The sequence below is a fragment of the Tamandua tetradactyla genome, chromosome 24 (genome assembly GCF_023851605.1).
Source record: "Tamandua tetradactyla isolate mTamTet1 chromosome 24, mTamTet1.pri, whole genome shotgun sequence".
Classification (NCBI taxonomy): Eukaryota; Metazoa; Chordata; class Mammalia; order Pilosa; family Myrmecophagidae; genus Tamandua; species Tamandua tetradactyla.
The window spans coordinates 143,361-163,606 of record NC_135350.1 but is presented as its reverse complement, the minus strand read 5'-3'; the positions used below and the strand labels follow the sequence as shown (position 1 = coordinate 163,606).

At 46.8% G+C, this 20,246-nt stretch overlaps 1 pseudogene; it reads left to right on the top strand.

Moving 5' to 3' along the window:
- LOC143668410 (D-2-hydroxyglutarate dehydrogenase, mitochondrial-like) overlaps window positions 1–20,246 on the top strand; it is a 34,576-nt pseudogene that overhangs the window by 2,298 nt on the left and 12,032 nt on the right.

The window sequence follows — 20,246 nt, the reverse complement described above, 5'->3', positions numbered from 1 at the left end:
CACTGGACCTTTCCTGGTGGTCTCAAGGGACAGCGGCCAGGGTCTCTGTAGTTAGGCTCCCTCTGTCCCAGGCCAGCACCCTGGGACAGGTCTCTGGTGAGCCTCAGATGGCCGTACCCTGCTCTCTGGGGTCATCCCAGTCATAGCCTGACTCATGACTGACAGGGAGTACTAATATCCACTCACACTGCAGGACCCAGGGTGGGGGCAACTCTGCATGGCCCCTCACTCCATCCCAAGGGCAGCTCTCAGCCCCAGGTGGCTAGGAGGGCGTGGGGCAGGGGCCGTGTGTTCCCAGCCCCTCACACCCTGGCCCCACACAGGGTTCTGGGCAGGAGCCCCCACCAGGCCAGGTCCCTGGCGCCCAGCCCTCACCTTACCTGGCTCAGGTTTGCAGGGCCCAGAGCCCAGAAGGCATCCAAGGTGGACGGGTCCCCATAAAGGGGTCTGGGGTACCATTAACTGTTATCCACCAGCGCTAGCCCCACTCAGGATGTTTTGCCTTCTTCCCAAAATTGTTTTAATTTTTTTCCTCCCTGAGCTCTTTTCCGGCTCAGCTTCTCTTTGGGTTGCTGGTCTCTGTCAAATCCTACCTCCCCAGCCCCCAAGCACCCCACATCTGTGATCTCATTGTTTTTAAAGGGAGTTGTTTGCTGCTTTGTTTATCTCATGAGGGGCCTCGTGTAAAGCCATGGTCTTCTTCTTTCTTTCTTTTTTTTAACATTTGTTCCCCCTATTATTTATTTATTTTTAAGCCATATTTTTTACTCATCTGTCCATCCTATAGATAAAAGGAGCGTCAGACACAAGTTTTCACAATTACAGTCACATTGTGAAAGCTATGATTGTATCATTATCCACTCATCTTCAAGAAACATAAAGCCGCGGTCTTGATTTCCATTTGCTCAGTCACCGCGTCCCAAGCTCTGTTTGGCCAGCTGCTGTTTGTTTTTGTTTTTACTGTTTCTTGTGTTGTGGGCTCCATCAGTAAGCTTTGGACTAACTGCACACAAGCCTGGGACAGCTGACAGAGCAAGAACTGGGGATGCTATGTGAGGTGCCTGGGCCGGGCTTACTTGGTCGCAGTGTCTCTGTTCCTGCCTCTCAGTCGGGTGGGGATTCCAGGTTCTGTCCTGGAGGGGGTGGGTGGGTGGGGAGGCCCAGGTTCCCCCCTGAGTCTCCCAGGAGCTCAGGCAGCCACAGAGATTTGGATGTGTTCAGGCTTTGTGACTGGCTTGGTACCCCAGGGTGCCTGGGAGCTGGGCTGGGCCTGGGGGGGCCCAACGCACCCCAGCAAGCCCCACCTAGTCGCCTCTGCCCCTAGGTGCTGTCGGATGGCACCATCCTGGACCTGCTGAGCTCCCTGAGGAAGGACAACATGGGCTACCACCTGAAGCAGCTCTTCATTGGGTCGGAGGGCACTCTGGGGGTCATCACCGCCGTGTCCATCCTGTGTCTGCCCAAGCCTGGGTAGGCTGCCTGGGGAGTGGGGGTCAAAGGGGGGCCTCCTGGCACAGCCCGCTCCCCTCCCGACTGGTACCTCTTTCCTGGTGCTGGCCTTCTGGTGCTCCCAACGTAGGTGTCGTCCTGTCAGACTTCCCCTATTCTGTAACAAAACTGAGATTTTGGTCGCTTTTCTTCACTCCACTCTGTTCGTTACCCAAGTAGCTTAAAGTGTAAGATTATGAGAGAAATGACATCATGTGGCCTGAAGGATGCAGCCTGTTCCGGACAGAGCTGCCTCTGCAAGGAGGACCAGGCTCTCCCTAACCGGCAGTGCCCCTCTCCGCACCCTGCAGCTGGCGCCCACCCGTTCTGCTTCCTCTTCCCTCCCCAGCTCCTGTTTAATTTCCCTACCTCTCTTTGCAGCAGACTTTAAAAAAAGAAGTTGATATCCAGTGTCTTTAATTCTTTTCCTCCAATGATCTGTTTTCATCTCCTTTCTTGCCTTCACTTGGATTATCATAGCATTTTCTCTACTAGAACTATTCAGTTGATATTGAGTAATAGCCACACACTTACAGTCCAAGCATACTATACAATCAGTGGCTCACAGTATCATCACATAGCTGTGTATTCTTCACCACGATCATTTTTAGAGTATTTGCATCACTCCAAGAAAGAGAGAAAAAGAAAAAAAAACTTATACATCCCATAACCCTGCCCCTCCTTCTCACTGACCACTAGTATTTCAATCAACCCAATTTATTTTACCCGTTATCCCCCATTACTTATTTGTTTTGAATTATATTTAAATTCTTTTATTATTATTTTTTTTAGTTGAGTAATCTTCACACACATACATTCTATACATGGTGTACCATCATTTGTTCACAATATCATTGCATAGTTGTGTATTCATCACCATGATCATTTTTAGAACATTTGTATTACTCCAGAAAAGGAGATAAAAAGAAAAAACTCATACGCACCATACACCTTACCCCTCCTTTTCACCACTAGTGTTTCCAACTAAGCAACTTATTTTACCCTTTGTCCCCCCTATTATTTATTTATTTATTTATTATCCATACTTTTTACTCATCTGTCCATACCCTGAATATGAGGAGCATCAGACACGGGGTTTTCACAATCACACAGTCACGTTGTAAAAGTTATATCATTATACAGTTGTCTTCAAGAATCAAGGCTACTGCAACAGTTTCAGGTACTTCCCTCCAGCCACTCTAATCCACCATAAACTAAAAAGGGATAACTATACAATGCATAAAAATAACCTCCAGGATAACCTCTCAACTGTGTTTGAAATCTCTCAGCCGCTGAGACTTCATTTTGTTTGATTTCTCTCTTCCCCCTTTTGGTCAAGAAGGCTTTCTCAATCCCTTGATGCCAGGTCCTGGCTCATCCCTGGGAGCCAGGTCCCATGTTGCCAGGGAGATTTATACCCCTGGATCTGCATTCCTTCTTGCATCAAACCTTCTATTTGGGATTATGTTCCTTTGAAATATATCCTTGATCATTTTCTGTAATGTAATTTGGCAGTCAATTAAAGAATGGTATCTTTTATCAGTTCCAGAAACTTCTTAGGCTTTACCTCTTCAGATATTGCCCATGTTTTCTTCTCATTTTGGGACTATGATTAAGCATGTGATAGAACTTTTCAGTTTGCCCTCCATGTCTCTTAACCTCCCTTCCATATTTTCTTATTTTTCACTCTTTGTTTTGCATACTGAACAGTTTCTTCTGATATGTCTTCTAATTCACGAATGATCCCTTCTGCTGTGTTTAATATGCTGCCAAACCCATCCATGGAGGTATTTTTTCCTTGTCCATTGAATTTTTAATCTTGAATATTAGTTTCATTTGAGAAGTTTTTTTTTTTTTCAAATTTGCAATAGCCCTTTTTGTAGTTTTCTATTCCTCGTAGATATTTTCAAGCTTATCATTTGTATCTTTGAACATAGTAAGCATAATTGCTTTATCATCTGACCATTTCATTCTTTTCAATCGACATGGTCTCATTTAATCACAGGGTTGTTTGTGGGGACCGCAGAGGCTGAGGAGCAAGTGCCTTCCTCCAGGAAGGCTGTGCACTAGCTCTTGCTGAGCGGACCTGTGTCCAACTAGTCTGGAAGCTACCAAGTTCCTGGGCTTGCTGTTCTCTCTGCAGCCAGGGAGTGAGGGCCAGGCTGCACACCAGCCTGCAGGCCAGCCCTGGCCATGGCTGACCAGGAGACGAACTCCCCTTCTTTTCTCATGCTCTGGTCGGAAGGGAGGCAGCTCCCTGTGCGGTCTTGAGGGTGGGGCAGGTTTACAACTCCCTCCTCCCCCTGCCCCGAGCTTGTGTCCTGTGGGCCCTGAGCCTGTGTGTTTGGGCTGGGCATGTCCATCCAGGCTCTGGGCCTGGGACCAGTCCTGCCTCTGGGTGGCTGAACTTCCCCAAATCGGGCTTGGCCTTCCCCACTCTCTTGATATTTTCTTGCCCAACATTTCTGTTGTTTTCAGTGGGATCTTGGGCCAATAGCCCAGCCCATCATGCCTGGCTGGCACTCTTCTCCCCTCTCTCTAGAACTTTGGCCTCTATTTCTCCAGCCAACTGCTCTTGTCACCTCCCTGCTGCTCACGGGGTCAGTTCTCACTGCTGCTCTTGCTGTCCAGCCGCTGGCACCACCTGGGTCTCTCTGCTGCTCTTCCTCCCTCTTGGCTCCCTGCAGCCTCCTTTGCAGCTTCACCTCTCGCCCAGCTCAGGCCTGACCTTTCCTTTCCAGATTCACCACCCACTGGCATTATCCAAGCTGGTGGCTCACAGTCCATCTGTATTCTATGTTTTCTGCCTGAACTCACCCCTGAGTCCACACTCGCTTGGCCTCCCATGGAGCTGGTGGAAGGATTCTCACCCCAAACCTGCAGTAACATGCAAGCTACTGGAGTCCCTCCACCTGCTCCCGCAGTCCCTCCACCTCAGTACACCGCAGGTCCTCCTTCAGTTACTTGGGGCCTTGTGTGGCTGGCTTCCCTCCATGTGGCCAGGCCCCTCTCCTGTCTGCATGCCACACTTACCATCCCAGCAGGCACCCGGTCCCAGGCTGCAGCCCCCGGGGCCCCATTCAGCCACCGGCTTCCTCCCTCCAGCAGCCAAGCGGCTCTGTAAGGCCCAGGCCAGGTGGGATCTGTCTCCTGCAACAAATCTGGGGGCCTGCCAACCTCTGCCTTCGCCCCAGCTTCCCTCTGGAGCATCCTTCCCCAATGCCCATGGGTGCTTCTCTCTGCCTTCCAGTCGGTTCCGAAAAGCCCCTGAGATAAGGCCAGCCCCTCCCCGGTCATGGACTCCCTTCCCTCACAGGCCATCTACCTGTTTCCTCAGCTATGCTCGGTGTGCCCTCCCCCCAGATCGGATCCTGAACTCCAGGGGCTGTGCTGACACCTTGGTGTCCAGAAAACGCCAAGTGTTTTCATAAGTGGCCGTTAAAACCCCAGCACTGCTGTATTAAAAGAAATACAAGAAATCATCTCAAATGCCAGTGTAGCTTCTGATGCTTCCTCTGTAGACTTTTCAGAAGGTGGCTTTGCACATCCCAAGATTTCTTGGTCTCACTCCCACCTTGCCAAGCACTGTCTGTGGCCCTATGGTGATGTGGTAACTGAGTCATTAGCCAAGAGTGGCCCCTGCCCTGAACGGCTCCGCGGCTCCTTTACTCTGTCCCTCGGAGCTGGGCACAGGGGGTGTGGGCAGATGCAGTGGGCGAGGCCGGGGTCTGACCTGATGCTGCCCCTACCCTCTCATTGTCGTGGCTTGTGGACCCCATGGGACCTGCCGCAGGCTGTGCAGGCTTTGCTGAAATTCTGCAGACCTTCGGAACCTGCAGGAGGATGCTGGGCGAGACGCTGTTAGCATTCGAGTTCATGGACGCTGAGTGAGTGCAACTGGTCAGCTGCCACCTCCACCTTGCCTGCCCGGTCCAAGGTACTGGTGTGGTGCCGCTGCATGGCAGGGAGCCTACCTCTCCCTTCCTTGCCCTCTGATGTGTTGGGTGGGTGAGAGACAGGGCTGCCTCCTGTCTGGGAAGTGGGAGACAATGGAGATGCCGATTGAGCCGTCATCCTGGGGTCCCTCCCTGGTTCAGCAGTGGGCTCTTTTACACATTCATTTAAAAATCTTGCCCCCGAGTGAATTTAGTTAATGTTACTGGTTGTGCCAATTCTTTGGAGACTTGGAAACAACCAAAGCCTGTGGAAAGGCTCCAAGGCAGCTTCACGCTTCTATCCAGTGGCCCCACGAAGGCATGAGCTGCTAGGTGAGGCTATGCCTGCTGAACTAGCAAGTTAAGCATTGGGCACAGTCTGGGGGGCATAAACCAACAGAGCATTTTTGTTGCTTTTTTTTTTTTCACCAAAACAAATTTTATTTCCCGTGTTTAATTGAGTATGCACACAGGCATGACACAGGTTTGGATTCATTAAACCCTCATGCAGAATTATATTCTTCTCAGTAAAGAAACCAGTTCCATCCAGGATCTGCTAGCTACGCACCTATGTTACAACATTTATATCAAATCTGGTGATACAGCATTTTGGAGAGCAAGTTGGCATTTTGAACTGAGAGTCTTGAAAACACTCAATAGCAGGTCTTGGTAATATGACTTCTGAGAATCTACCCTGAAGAAATAACCCTAAATATGGAAAAATTTTATGTTTTAAATTTTTAGTGAGGGGCTATTTTTGGTATAATAAAACTTAAATGTCCAGTGGTAAAGAAATAAGCCCTGGTGCTCCCAAAGGGCAGAAGGAATGTCCGTGGTATGGTCACAGGTGGACAGTCCACCTCCCAGGCAGGAGGTGCGGCCCCTGGGCTGGCAGTCGGGCCCTAGGTGGGTGCTGGGTCTCTGAGTGGATTATGGGGATCCTGGTGGGCAGTGGGGTCCCCAAGTGGGTGCTGGGATCTCTGAGTGGGTCCTGGGGCCCCTTGTAGGTGTTAGGGTCTATGGGTGGGTGGTGGGGTCTCCGGGTGAGTGGTGGGGACCCAGAGGGTGGTGGGGTACCCGGTGGGTAGTGGCCTGTACCAAGACAGACCCCAGGCAGCTAGTGGGCCCAAGGGAGCACAGTGGTGACTGGACCATGCTTCAAGTGGGGCCATGCCTCAGCGGTGTGGCTGGTGTGCAGCTGGGCTGAGTTCCCCGTCCAAATAGAGGAAACACAGAAACTAAGTCAAAATATTAAGTGGTCATTTTTGGCAAGGTGGGAGATTTTCTTTTCATTTTTGTTTTTCTTAGTTTTCCAAATCTCTTTTTGTATGCATGTTTTACTCTCATACTGGGAGAAACAACCAATAGTATAGAGAAAATCTCTTAGTGGGCTATGCAACCTGGGAGAAGGTTAGTGGTAGACTTTCCTTCCCGGCATGGAAAAATGCTGGAATCTGGAAAACGCTTACATTGCCGTTGTGGTAAGAGGAACTCATGATATTTTTGTTGAAGGGATTGGTGCCACTCAGTAAGTTTTCATTTATTGATTTCAGTGAGTGCAAACAGATCCACAGTGGCCTTGAAACTGCAACGGGTACCCGTCAGCACAAGCCTCATGCTGAGAAGGGGACTTTGCGTGGCATGCTCTGTGCCTGAGCCCGCATATCCCTTTAGCCAGCCAGGGTTCCTCCTGAGCCGGGGAGCACCCTATCCGACTGGGGTGGGCCTCACAAAGCCCCTGCAGTGCACTTGTCTGTCTTCCATGGCTTCTGTTAGGGTGAAAGACTCCTTTTTCGGCACTGGGAGTTTATTGGTGAATGAGATGAGGCTCTTCCAATCTTCCAGGGGTCTAAAGTTCACATGGCCATTACATCTTTTTGATAGAGCGACGTGAAAGCCAGCAGATGCCGCCATGTTCGCCATGTGCCCTTCCAGATGAGAGAGAAACGTTGAACGTCGTTGGCCTTCTTGAACCAAGACTTCCGGAGAAGATGGCGGCTTAGTAAGACGCGCGGATCTTAGCTTCTCCTCCAGAACAGCTACTAGGGGAGTAGAAACGATACAGAACAGCCCACAAAGCCACGACAGAGATAAAAAAGACAGTGTACCCCATCCTGGAATGGCTGGCTGGCTGAGAGAACCTGCTCTGTTGAGATCGCCGAGGGGTGCGGGCTTCACCGGGCAGGGCGGCAAGCGGCCGGAATCACTCCCTTCCCCCTTCCTGGGCCGGCTGGGAGAATTGGACAGGCGGTCCCTTCAAACCGCAGCAGCTGGTGCCCACACCACGTGCGGCCCCCCGGACCAACTGAGAGAATTGGATCGGAAATCCCCAGGCCGCAGAGAACGGTGATGGGGGGGGCCCCTTCCAAACCCGTGACTCCCCGGGAACGGTGCACTCTCCCGGGCGGGCCGTTGCTGCTGGCGCCCTCCCGCCATGCTTGGCGCCCCGGGCTGACTAGGAAATTCGGACGGGCGCTTTCCCGGGCTGCGGCGGCCAACGACCCTCCCCGCATTCGGACCCCGGGCCGGCTGGCACTCTTCCAAGCCGCTTCGGCTAGCGAACTTCCCGGATGGCGAGAGTTTTCCAAAGTTAAAGGACCCATAGCACCTTTTACTGGTGGGACCCGCAGACAAACGTGTGCCAAAAGCGCCGCCTACTGGGCAGGATAAGAAAAACAGAACCCAGAGATTTCACAGAAAAATCTTCCAAACTTTTGGATCCAACACCCAGGAAAATCTGTCTAAATGCGCAGATGCCAGCAGAAGATAACGGATCACACTAAAAAAATTGAAAATATGGCCCAGTCAAAGGAACAAACCAATAGTTCAAATGAGATACAGGAGCTGAGACAACTAATGCTGAATATACGAACAGAAATGGAAAATCTCTTCAAAAATGAAATTGATAAATTGAGGGAGGACATGAAGAAGACATGGGATGAACATAAAGAAGAAATAGAAAAACTGAAAAAACAAACCACTGAACTTATGGAAGTGAAGGACAAAGTAAAAAAGGTGGAAAAAACAATGGATACCTACAATGATAGATTCAAAGAGACAGAAGATAGAATTAGTGATTTGGAGGATGGAACATCTGAATTCCAAAAACAAACAGAAACTATTGGGAAAATAATAGAAAAATTTGAACAGGGTATCAGGGAACTCAAGGACAATATGAACCGCACAAATATACGTGTTGTGGGTGTCCCAGAAGGAGAAGAGAAGGGAAAAGGAGGAGAAAACTAATGTAAGAAATTATCACTGAAAATTTCCCAACTCTTATGAAAGACCTAAAATTACAGATCCAAGAAGTGCAGCGCACCCCAAAGAGATTAGACCCAAATAGGCGTTCTCCAAGACACTTACTAGTTAGAATGTCAGAGGTCAAAGAGAAAGAGAGGATCTTGAAAGCAGCAAGAGAAAAACAATCCATCACATACAAGGGAAACCCAATAAGACTATGTGTAGATTTCTCAGCAGAAACCATGGAGGCTAGAAGACAGTGGGATGATATATTTAAATTACTAAAAGAGAAAAACTGCCAACCAAGACTCCTATATCCAGCAAAATTGTCCTTCAAAAATGAGGGAGAAATTAAAACATTCTCAGACAAAAAGTCACTGGGAGAATTTGTGACCAAGAGACCAGCTCTGCAAGAAATACTAAAGGGAGCACTAGAGTCAGAAATGAAAGGACAGAAGAGAGAGGTATGGAGAAGAGTGTAGAAAGAAGGAAAGTCAGATATGATATATATAATACAAAAGGCAAAATGTTAGAGGAAAATATTATCCAAACAGTAATAACACTAAATGTTAATGGACTGAATTCCCCAATCAAAAGACATAGACAGGCAGAATGGATTAAAAAACAGGATCCTTCTATATGCTGTCTACAGGAAACACATCTTAGACCCTAAGATAAACATAGGTTGAAAGTGAAAGGTTGGGAAAAGATATTTCATGCAAATAACAACCAGAAAATAGCAGGAGTGGCTATACTAATATCCAACAAATTAGACTTCTAATGTAAAACAGTTAAAAGAGACAAAGAAGGACACTATCTACTAATAAAAGGAACAATTAAACAAGAAGACATAACAATCATAAATATCTATGCACCGAATCAAAATGCCCCAAAATACATGAGGAATACACTGCAAACACTGAAAAGTGAAATAGACACATCTACCATAATAGTTGGAGAATTCAATTCCCCACTCTCATCAATGGACAGAACATCTAAACAGAGGATCAATAAAGAAATAGAGAATCTGAATATTACTATAAAGGAGCTAGACTTAACAGACATTTATAGGACATTACATCCCACAATAGCAGGATACACCTTTTTCTCAAGAGCTCATGGATCATTCTCAAAGATAGACCATATGCTGGGTCACAAAACAAGTCTTAACAAATTTTAAAAGATTGAAATCATACACAACACTTTCTCGGATTAAAGGAATGAAGTTGGAAATCAATAATAGGCGGAGTAACAGAAAATTCACAAATACGTGGAGGCTCAACAACACACTCTTAAACAACGAATGGGTCAAAGAAGAAATTGCAAGAGAAATTAGTAAATACCTCAAGGTGAATGAAAATGAAAACACAACATATCAAAACTTATGGGATGCAGCAAAGGCAGTGCTAAGAGGGAAATTTATTGCCCTGAATGCCTATATCAGAAAAGAAGAAAAAGCAAAAATGCAGGAATTAACTGTCCACTTGGAAGAACTGGAGAAAGAACAGCAAACTGAGCCCAAAGCAAGCAAAAGGAAAGAAATAACAAAGATCAGAGCAGAAATAAATGAAATTGAAAACATGAAAACAATAGAGAAAATCAATAAGACCAGAAGTTGGTTCTATGAGAAAATCAATAAGATTGATGGGCCCTTATCAAGATTGACAAAAAGAAGAAGATAGAGGATGCAAATAAATAAGATCAGAAATGGAAGAGGAGACGTAACTACTGACCTCACAGAAATAAAGGAGGCAATAACAGGATACTATGAACAACTTTACGCTAATAAATACAACAATTTAGATGAAATGGATGGGTTCCTGGAAAGACATGAACAACCAACTTTGACTCAAGAAGAAATAGATGACCTCAACAAACCAATCACAACTAAAGAAATTGAATTAGTCATTCAAAAGCTTCCTAAAAAGAAAAGTTAAGGACCAGATGGCTTCACATGTGAATTCTACCAAACATTCCAGAAAGAATTAGTACCAACTCTCCTCAAACTCTTCAAAAAAATCAAAGTGGAGGGAAAACTACCTAATTCATTCCATGAAGCCAACATCACCCTCATACCAAAACCAGGCAAAGATATTACAAAAAAAGAAAACTACAGACCAATCTCTCTAATGAATATAGATGCATAAATCCTCAATAAAATTCTAGCAAATTGTATCCAGCAACACATTAAAAGAATTATACATCATGACCAAGTAGGATTCATCCCAGGTATGCAAGGATGTTTCAACATAAGAAAATCAATTAATGTAATACACCATATCAACAAATCAAAGCAAAAAAATCACATGATCATCTCAATTGATGCAGAGAAAGCATTTGACAAGATTCAACATCCTTTCCTCTTGAAAACACTTCAAAAGATAGGAATACAAGGGAACTTCCTTAAAATGATAGAGGGAATATATGAAAAACCCACAGCTAATATCATCCTCAATGGGGAAAAATTGAAAACTTTCCCCCTAAGATCAGGAACAAGACAAGGATGTCCACTATCACCACTATTATTCAACATTGTGTTGGAGGTTCTAGCCAGAGCAATTAGACAAGAAAAAGAAATACAAGGCATCAAAATTGGAAAGGAAGAAGTAAAACTATCACTGTTTGCAGACGATATGATACTATACGTCGAAAACCCGGAAAAATCCACAACAAAACTACTAGAGCTAATAAATGAGTACAGCAAAGTAGCAGGTTACAAGATCAACATTCAAAAATCTGTAGCATTTCTATACACTAGTAATGAACAAGCTGAGGGGGAAATCAAGAAACGAATCCCATTTACAATCGCAACTAAAAGAATAAAATACCTAGGAATAAATTTAACCAAAGAGACAAAAAAACCTATATAAAGAAAACTACAAAAAACTGTTAAAAGAAATCACAGAAGACCTAAATAGATGGAAGGGCATACCGTGTTCATGGATTGGAAGACTAGATATAGGTAAGATGTCAATCCTACCTAAATTGATTTACAGATTCAATGCAATACCAATCAAACTCCCAACAACTTATTTTTCAGAAATAGAAAAACGAATAAGCAAATTTATCTGGAAGGGCAGGGTGCCCCGAATTGCTAAAAACATCTTGAGGAAAAAAAACGAAGCTGGAGGTCTCGCGCTGCCTGACTTTAAGGCATATTATGAAGCCACAGTGGTCAAAACAGCATGGTATTGGCATAAAGATAGATATATCGACCAATGGAATCGAATAGAGTGCTCAGATATAGACCCTCTCATCTATGGACATTTGATCTTTGATAAGGCAGTCAAGCCAACTCACCTGGGACAGAACAGTCTCTTCAATAAATGGTGCCTAGAGAACTGGATATCCATATGCAAAAGAATGAAAGAAGACCCATGTCTCACACCCTATACAAAAGTTAACTCAAAATGGATCAAAGATCTAAACATTAGGTCTAATACCATAAAACAGTTAGAGGAAAATGTAGGGAGATATCTTATGAAACTTACAACTGGAGGTGGTGTTATGGACCTTAAACCTAAAGCAAGAGAACTGAAGAAGGAAAGAAAAAAATGGGAGCTCCTCAAAATTAAACACTTTTGTGCATCAAAGAACTTCATCAAGAAAGTAGAAAGACAGCCTACACAATGGGAGACAATATTTGGAAATGACATATCAGATAAAGGTCTAGTATTCAGAATTTATAAAGAGATTGTTCAAGTCAACAACAAAAAGACAGCCAACCCAATTACAAAATGGGAAAAAGACTTGAACAGACACCTATCAGAAGAGGAAATACAAATGGCCAAAAGGCACATGAAGAGATGCTCAATGTCCCTGGCCATTAGAGAAATGCAAATCAAAACCACAATGAGATATCATCTCACACCCACCAAAATGGCCATTTTCAACAAAACAGAAAATGACAAGTGCTGGAGAGGATGTGGTGAAAGAGGCACACTTATCCACTGTTGGTGGGAATGTCAAATGGTGCAACCACTGTGGAAGGCAGTTTGGCGGTTCCTCAAAAAGCTGAATACAGAATTGCCATATGACCCAGCAATACCATTGCTGGGAATCTACTCAAAGGACTTAAGGGCAAAGACACAAATGGACGTTTGCACACCAATGTTTATAGCAGAGTTATTTACAATTGCAAAGAGATGTAAACAGCCAAAATCTCCATCAACAGAAGAGTGGCTAAACAAACTGTGGTATATACATACGATGGAATATTATGCAGCTTTAAGACAGGATAAACTTATGAACCATGTAAAAACATGGATGGACCTAGAGAACATTATGCTGAGTGAGTCTAGCCAAAAACTAAAGGACAAATACTATATGGTCCCACTGATGTGAACTGACATTCGAGAATAAATTTGGAATATGTCATTGGTAACAGAGTCCAGCAGGAGGTAGAAACAGGGTAAGACAATGGGCAATTGGAGCTGAAGGGATACAGACTGTGCAACAGGACTATATACAAAAACTTAAAAATGGACAGCACAATAATACCTAATTGTAAAGTAATCATGGTAAAACACTGAATGAAGCTGCATCCGAGCTATAGGTTTTTGTTTTGTTTTGTTTTGTTTTGTTTTGTTTTTACTATTATTACTTTTATTTTTTTCTCTATATTAACATTCTATATCTTTTTTGGTTGTGTTGCTAGTTCTTCTAAACCGATGCAAATGTACTAAGAAACGATGATCATGCATCTATGTGATGATGTTAAGAATTACTGATTGCATATGTAGAATGGTATGATTTCTAAATGTTGGGTTAATTTCTTTTTTTCCATTAATTAAAAAAAAAAAAGAGAAGGGGTAATTGGAGCTGAAGGGATACAGACTGTGCAACAGGACTGGATATAAAAACTCAGAAATGGACAGCACAATACTACCTAATTGTAATGCAATTATGTTAAAACATTGAATGAAGCTGCATATGAGGTATAGGTTTTTTTTTCTCTCTATTATCGTTTTAATTCTTATTCTGTTGTCTTTTTATTTCTTTTTCTAAATCGATGCAAATGTACTAAGAAATGATGAACATGCAACTATGTGATGATATTAAGAAATACTGATTGTACATGTAGAATGGAATGATTTCTAAATGTTTTGTTAATTTTTTTTAATTAATAAAAAAAAAAGAAAGAAAGAAAAAAGACTCCTTTTTCACTGCCCAAAGTCCAGCCTCCCTGAGGCTCCCTGGGGTGCAGGCCTTGGGGTCCGGGATGTTTCAGCCGCGGCCTCTTGACCCTTGACCTAAGCCTCTGCTCACTCACTTCTCTTGCTCCTTTCCAGAAAACCCATTCTACGTCTTAATTGAAACCTCAGGTTCCAACGCAGGCACGATGGAGAGAAGCTGGGCAGCTTCCTAGAGCACGCCCTGGGTTCTGGCCTGGTGACCGATGGTACTGTGGCTTCAGACCAGAGCATAGCGAAGGTGCTTGGGGTGCAGCTGGGCTGGCCACTTCCACCTTAGCTGCGCACCAGGGGCTGCGCAATCCACCATGAAAGTGACCGCCTCTCCTCGCTTTGACTCAACAGCCTGTTTGGGATGAAAAATGTGTTCTTGGTGTCTAGATCATCTTCATCAGGGCTTCCCGGTGCCCCCTGTCTGGCCCTCCTCACCTCCCCACTCACTCTCCCCTCCCTCTCTCCACCCCACCTTCCCCCAACACCCTCTGTCTGCCCCCCCGCCTCCTTCCTGAGCACCAGGAGTGAACGACACCAATGATTTCCTGCCTTCCGGAGAACATGCTTTACTGCAGGGGGAGTCAGGAAAGGACAGTCCACATGCAGTTGTATAACTCATTCAACCAGGTGCCAAGAAATAGCTGCCAGAGGCTATGGGAGCATTAGCGGGGCTGGTGGGTGAGTTCTGGGGTTGGGAGAGTTTTCCTGAGGAAAGGGCATGGGTTGATGTGGAGGCTGGAGGGGGGACTGTGGAATGCGAGGCTGGGAATGGGGGTAGCCACCACCAGGTGCTGGCCATGGCTAGTTCCAGCCTGGGGGAAGCCCCAGGGTGACCTGGAGCTTGGGGGTCCCCCCCCCGCCCCGCCTCCCCTGCCTCCTCCCACCCCCCCCACCCCCGTGGCCCTTGGGCTGCAGTGTGGTCAGTGGCCAGCAGAGGGCAGACAGGCCACAGGAGAGAGGCTGGAGCTGGATCAGGGAGGGCCTTGACCATGGTGCAGAGGAGAGTGCAGTAACTGTCACTCCGTGGTCTGCCCATTCACTCTTTCTCTACTTTGTCATCACAACTTGTCTCTACAGTTAGCTCTTGTGAAAGTGTTACATGTAAGTAGTATGGGGCCTAACATCCCAGTGGCCTATGCCGGCCCTCCTCCACGAATGGGCTCAGGCCTCGCCTGGCTCCCCTGTGGGCACTGGGTGCTCTTTTGCTCATCGTCCTGTGCAGCTTCTCCTCCTGCCCCCTCCTAGTGCTACAGTTTTACCATTTGCAAGGAAGACAGGCCAGCGTCTTAGGGACGGGGCTTTGTCCCTGTGCCCTAATGGATCCAGCATCCAGTACAAAGAATACCTGTTGGATGAACAAGGGAGAGAACCAGTCACTCACACTTACGGCTCTGCAAGTACTATTTTAGCAGAACCAGAAGACATAGTGCCGTGATGCTTCCTTGCCATGCCTTAAGGCATCTTTTCCTGTTTTTGGTAAATGTGCTCCGCCAGTCCCCTGGAGGAGGTTGTGTAACAGTGACACAGGCCCCTAGGCCGAGGCTTCTAGGTGCACAGGTTCACTTCTCTGCCCATTGCCTGCTGGCACCAGGGGTGGCTGCGTCTTCCCTTCTGGGTTCCCGGGCTTAGGCAGCAGCCCTCCCTGGGCCATTCTGTTCTCTGGGCAGGAAGGAGAGAAGGAAAGCTGGGGAAGGTAAAGTGATGCCAGATGTCTCTGCCCCAGCTGCCCCCTTCTGCTCCTTCTCATAGTGGACAGCAAGGCGGGCTGGGTAGGGGCCTCTTCTTGCTGCAGGGAGGTCACAGACGCATCCTTCCTTGCGCTCACCAGTGCCCCCAGCACCGCTCCCTCCCTGCTGGCCATGTTCTCTTGAGACCTGCCCCCAGCCCTCTTTCCTGGCCCTGTCCTCAAGTCTGGCCCCATAGCCAGGGGCCTCAGATGTGGTCCCCCTTGGTGTGCAGGACAGGCTGGCCTCTGAGCGTGCCCTGTGTCCTGTCCCTTGGCCTTTCTCTGGCCTGCCACACCCAGACCCAGTGGTCTTGGTTGGCCTCACCTTCCTCAGGTTACTTCTGCATTTTGCTGAAGCCCAAGGAAAAGCAGGGGTAGGTAATGGGGAGACCTTGGTGCATAACAGTGCTGAATTCTGCCCCCTGAAGTCTCATGGAACCCAGGTGACCCTGAGCTATGGGACAGGTTCCTGGGGTGGGGCCAGGTACGAGGTGAGTGGCGTGAAGTGGCCCAGCCAAGGTTTGGAGAAACAGGTGCAGATCCCCAGAGGCCAGATGCTGAGGGGCTGGAAGACAGGGAGGGTGGGGGTGGGGATAGGGGTGGACAGGGAAGAAGACGGGGCAGGAAGCAAGGTGGCAAGGCCAGGTCTGCCTTTGAATGGACTCTCCTCGACCCCCTTTGCTCCCTGGAAGCCTCTGGAGAACTTTGGTGGTGGGTGAGGGTCTTTGCTTGGCAGCAGGGGCTCGGGGGTGGCCTCTGGGCCCCTTAAGAGGCAGGTGGTGGCCACAGGGTCCCTGCATCATGTTGTGGGCTCTAAGGACCAGGCCCCCTGCTACTCCACTCGCACCTCTCCTCTTAGGGAGTCACCCCCTCTTCTTTCCTACTGTTGTCTTTTCCGGGGATTCTGGGGACAGGAGCTCAAGGCTTATTTCAGGCCTCTCCTGTCCCGGGGCAGAGTCATCTTCTTAAGAAGCAGCTGCTCTGAGACTGCCTCAGCATGTACCTGCAGCACCGCTAATTGCCCCTTCTCTGCCCAGGCGCTGTGGGCCCTCAGGGAGAGGATCAGTGAGGCCCTGAGCTGTGACAACTACGTGTACAAGTACGACATCTCCCTCCCCGTGGAGCGCCTCTATGACCTCGTGATGGACCTGCGTGCCCAGCTTGGCCCCAGTGCCAAGCATGTGGTGGGCTACGGGCACCTGGGTGAGCAGAGGGCGCCGGGCGCATGGCAGGCCAAGGGTGCCTGGGTGGGCAGAGGGCACCGGGCACGTGGTGGGTTATGCACCTGGGTGAGCAGAGGCGGCGCCGGCATGTCCAGGCTCCACCGTGTGTTGGGGGGTCCAGCTACACTGCTCCAGACAGCAACAGGAGAAGGGCCCAGTAATGTCTGTGGCGCTTTTGTGATGCTTTGGAAAAGACCCTGTTGTCTAGTTTTCATGGCTCCAGGCCAGGCCAGCTGGGCAAAGGGCCCAGAGGGATGGTCAGCCCAGGACCCTAACATGGAGGGGACAAGGGGCGGTCAGCACAGGCCTCTGACTCAGTGGGGATGATGGGTGGCCAGAGTGGGACTCAGCACAGTGGAGGGGACCTCCTCTCCCCAAACACTCTGGCACAGGTTGTCCATAATATCCTTTTGTTTCCTTAGCATCTGGTCATGTCTCCTTTGTAATTCCTGATATGGTTTGTTTCTTGTCTTTTTTTCTCTTGATCAGGCTTTTCGTATGTTTATTAATTTCATAATCTTTTTAGAGAATCAGAACTTGACTTTGTTGATCCCTTTTGTTGCATGTTTGTATTCATTTCATTACTTTCTACTCTTTTATTGTTTTCTTTCCTTCTTCAGGTTTTAGGTTTATTTTGTTCTACTTCTCATTTTATAAATTAGCTACTTGACTCACTGGTTTTCAGACTTTCTCTTTTTTTTTTTCTTCTTTCGGATGCATGGTCTGGGACTCAAACCCGGGTCTCCTGCTCAGCCTTCTTCTTTTTTAATATATGTATTTGTGTCTTTAAATTTCCCCCTCAGTACCACTTTAGCTGACACCACATGACTTTGATTTTATTTAGGTAGTATCTCTGTTTATTACTTTGTCAGGCTCAACACATCGTTTTTGTAGCACCTGACTGCAAAGTGGTGATCACTTAAACAGGCAGTTTGCTCAGGAATGAGAGTGGGGCAGGTGTGGGCATAGCTGCTGGCATGGCTGCTGGTCCGCGTGGACTCAGCTCAGTCGCCCTGACAGTGTGTGTGGTGCTTTGCACCCACTAGGAGCCTGCTCTCCTCCCCGTGGTCCTCTTGGGCCTGTGCCTGGGAGGATTAGCATCCACGATCGCCCTGGATTGTCCGTTGTCCGGCCTCAGGTCCCGTGTCTGGGGTGGGGGTGGGGTGGGGACTGCAGCTGAGAGAAACTGTCAGCTTCTGATCACAGCTGGGCACAGCGCTTGAAACCTCCCTGCAGGTGTGTCCAATGATGTCGATGCGGTAGCTGAACAAGTGCAAGTGTTTGCATGGGAATTCCTCAAATCCTTGTAGCGTTCTCATGATCTTTTAGCTCTAAATAGTTTTAGATGTCCATGATCCATTTATTTCTTCTTTGACCCACGAATTATGCAGAAATGTGTCTCCTAATTTTCAAGCATATGGGGGTTTTCTTGCTATTTTATGGACTACTGATTTGTAGTTAAGAAAAAGTTGCACCAGAGAATACTAAACAAAGGGCAGCAGGACTTTAAATGCAGGGCTGAGCTAGGGGAACAGCCCTCGGGGGTGTTGGGGGCAATGCTGGGGGTGGGGAGGGGTGAGTGACACTGAATCTGCCATTAGAGACACTTGGATCGGAATCTTTCCTTTTGCTTTGAGTGGGCCACCTGGGGCTCATGGGAGTGGGAGAAGGAGGAAGGGGGTGAGGGACCCCTTGGTGAGCCTGGAGAACATGAGGGCCAGGGCCAGAGGGGGTCAGCAGCTGGCCGGGCATTGAGTCCAACTCAGGCCATCTGGGTGAATAGCAGAGATCTTTACCTGTACTAGGCCACTTGGTTGGAATTCAACTAGCAGCCGGTACGTGGCCAGTCTTTAGACATGTTTAATGAGACTGGAATGTGGCTTGCTTTGGTAGAGTCATTGGTTATAGAGAGTCATTTGATCAAATGCATATGTACAGCACATGTATAATCTTCTACCCTCTTCTGCCAAGGCTGCTAAAACCACACGAGATGTGCTAGAAATGCCCCCACTTTGCTGATGGACTCGTCTATCACAGTCCTGACAATTTTGGCGGTATCTGGTTAGGGATGTAGTAGTTTAGAATTGCCATTTCATTCTGGTAACTTGAGTCTTTTATCATGATGGGCTGATTTCCAGATGGCTTTTTGCTTCAAAACCTGTGTCAACCATGAACTAACAACTAAGCTGTGAAGCAACAAGGATGCTTATTTGGGGTCACAGGATTGCAATTTGGGGATCACAGATTCAGGCAGTGACCTACAACACGTCTGTCTTGCATGTCTAGGCAAGGACTTTTAAAGAAAGAGAAGATAAGTCTGTGCTTGGTGGCCATTTGGGGTGTCCTAGGCTAGTTAATAGTTCACTGAGCTCTTCATCTTGTGGATTCTTTTTGGTGCTGGTCGTGCATGGCCTCAGCTGCGACCTGCCTGAGAGTCACTCCAGAATGACTTCCTGACTGCATCTTAAGACTGTCAGTCATAGAAACTCTATTTTGTTTTCTTTCTTTTTTTTTATTAATTAATGGAAAAAAAGAAATTAACCCAACATTTAGAAATCATACCATTCTACATATGCAATCAGTAATTCTTAACATCATACATAGATGCATGATTATCATTTCTTAGTACATTTGCATCGGTTTAAAAGAACTAGCAACACAACCGAAAAAGATATGGAATGTTAATATAGAGAAAAAAATAAAAGTAGTAGTAGTAAAAACAAAACAAAACAAAACAAAACAAAAACCTATAGCTTGGATGCAGCTTCATTCAGTGTTTTACCATGATTACTTTACAATTAGGTATTATTGTGCTGTCCATTTTTGAGTTTTTGTATATAGTCCTGTTGCACAGTCTGTGTCCCTTCAGCTCCAATTACGCATTATCTTACCCTGTTTCTACCTCCTGCTGGACTCTGTTACCAATGACATATTCCAAGTTTATTCTCGAATGTCAGTTCACATCAGTGGGACCATATAGTAATTGTCCTTTAGTTTTTGGCTAGACTCACTCAGCATAATGTTCTCTAGGTCCATCCATGTTTTTACATGGTTCATAAGTTTATCCTGTCTTAAAGCTGCATAATATTCCATCGTATGTATGTACCACAGTTTGTTTAGCCACTCTTCTGTTGATGGAGATTTTGGCTGTTTCCATCTCTGCAATTGTAAATAACGCTGCTATAAACATTGGTGTGCAAATGTCCGTTTGTGTCTTTGCCCTTAAGTCCTTTGAGTAGATACCCAGCAGTGGTATTGCTGGGTCGTATGGCAATTCTGTATTCAGCTTTTTGAGGAACTGCCAAACTGCCTTCCACAGTGGTTGCACCATTTGACATTCCCACCAACAGTGGATAAGTGTGCCTCTTTCTCCACATCCTCTCCAGCACTTGTCATTTTCTGTTTTGTTGAAAATGGCCATTCTGGTGGGTGTGAGATGATATCT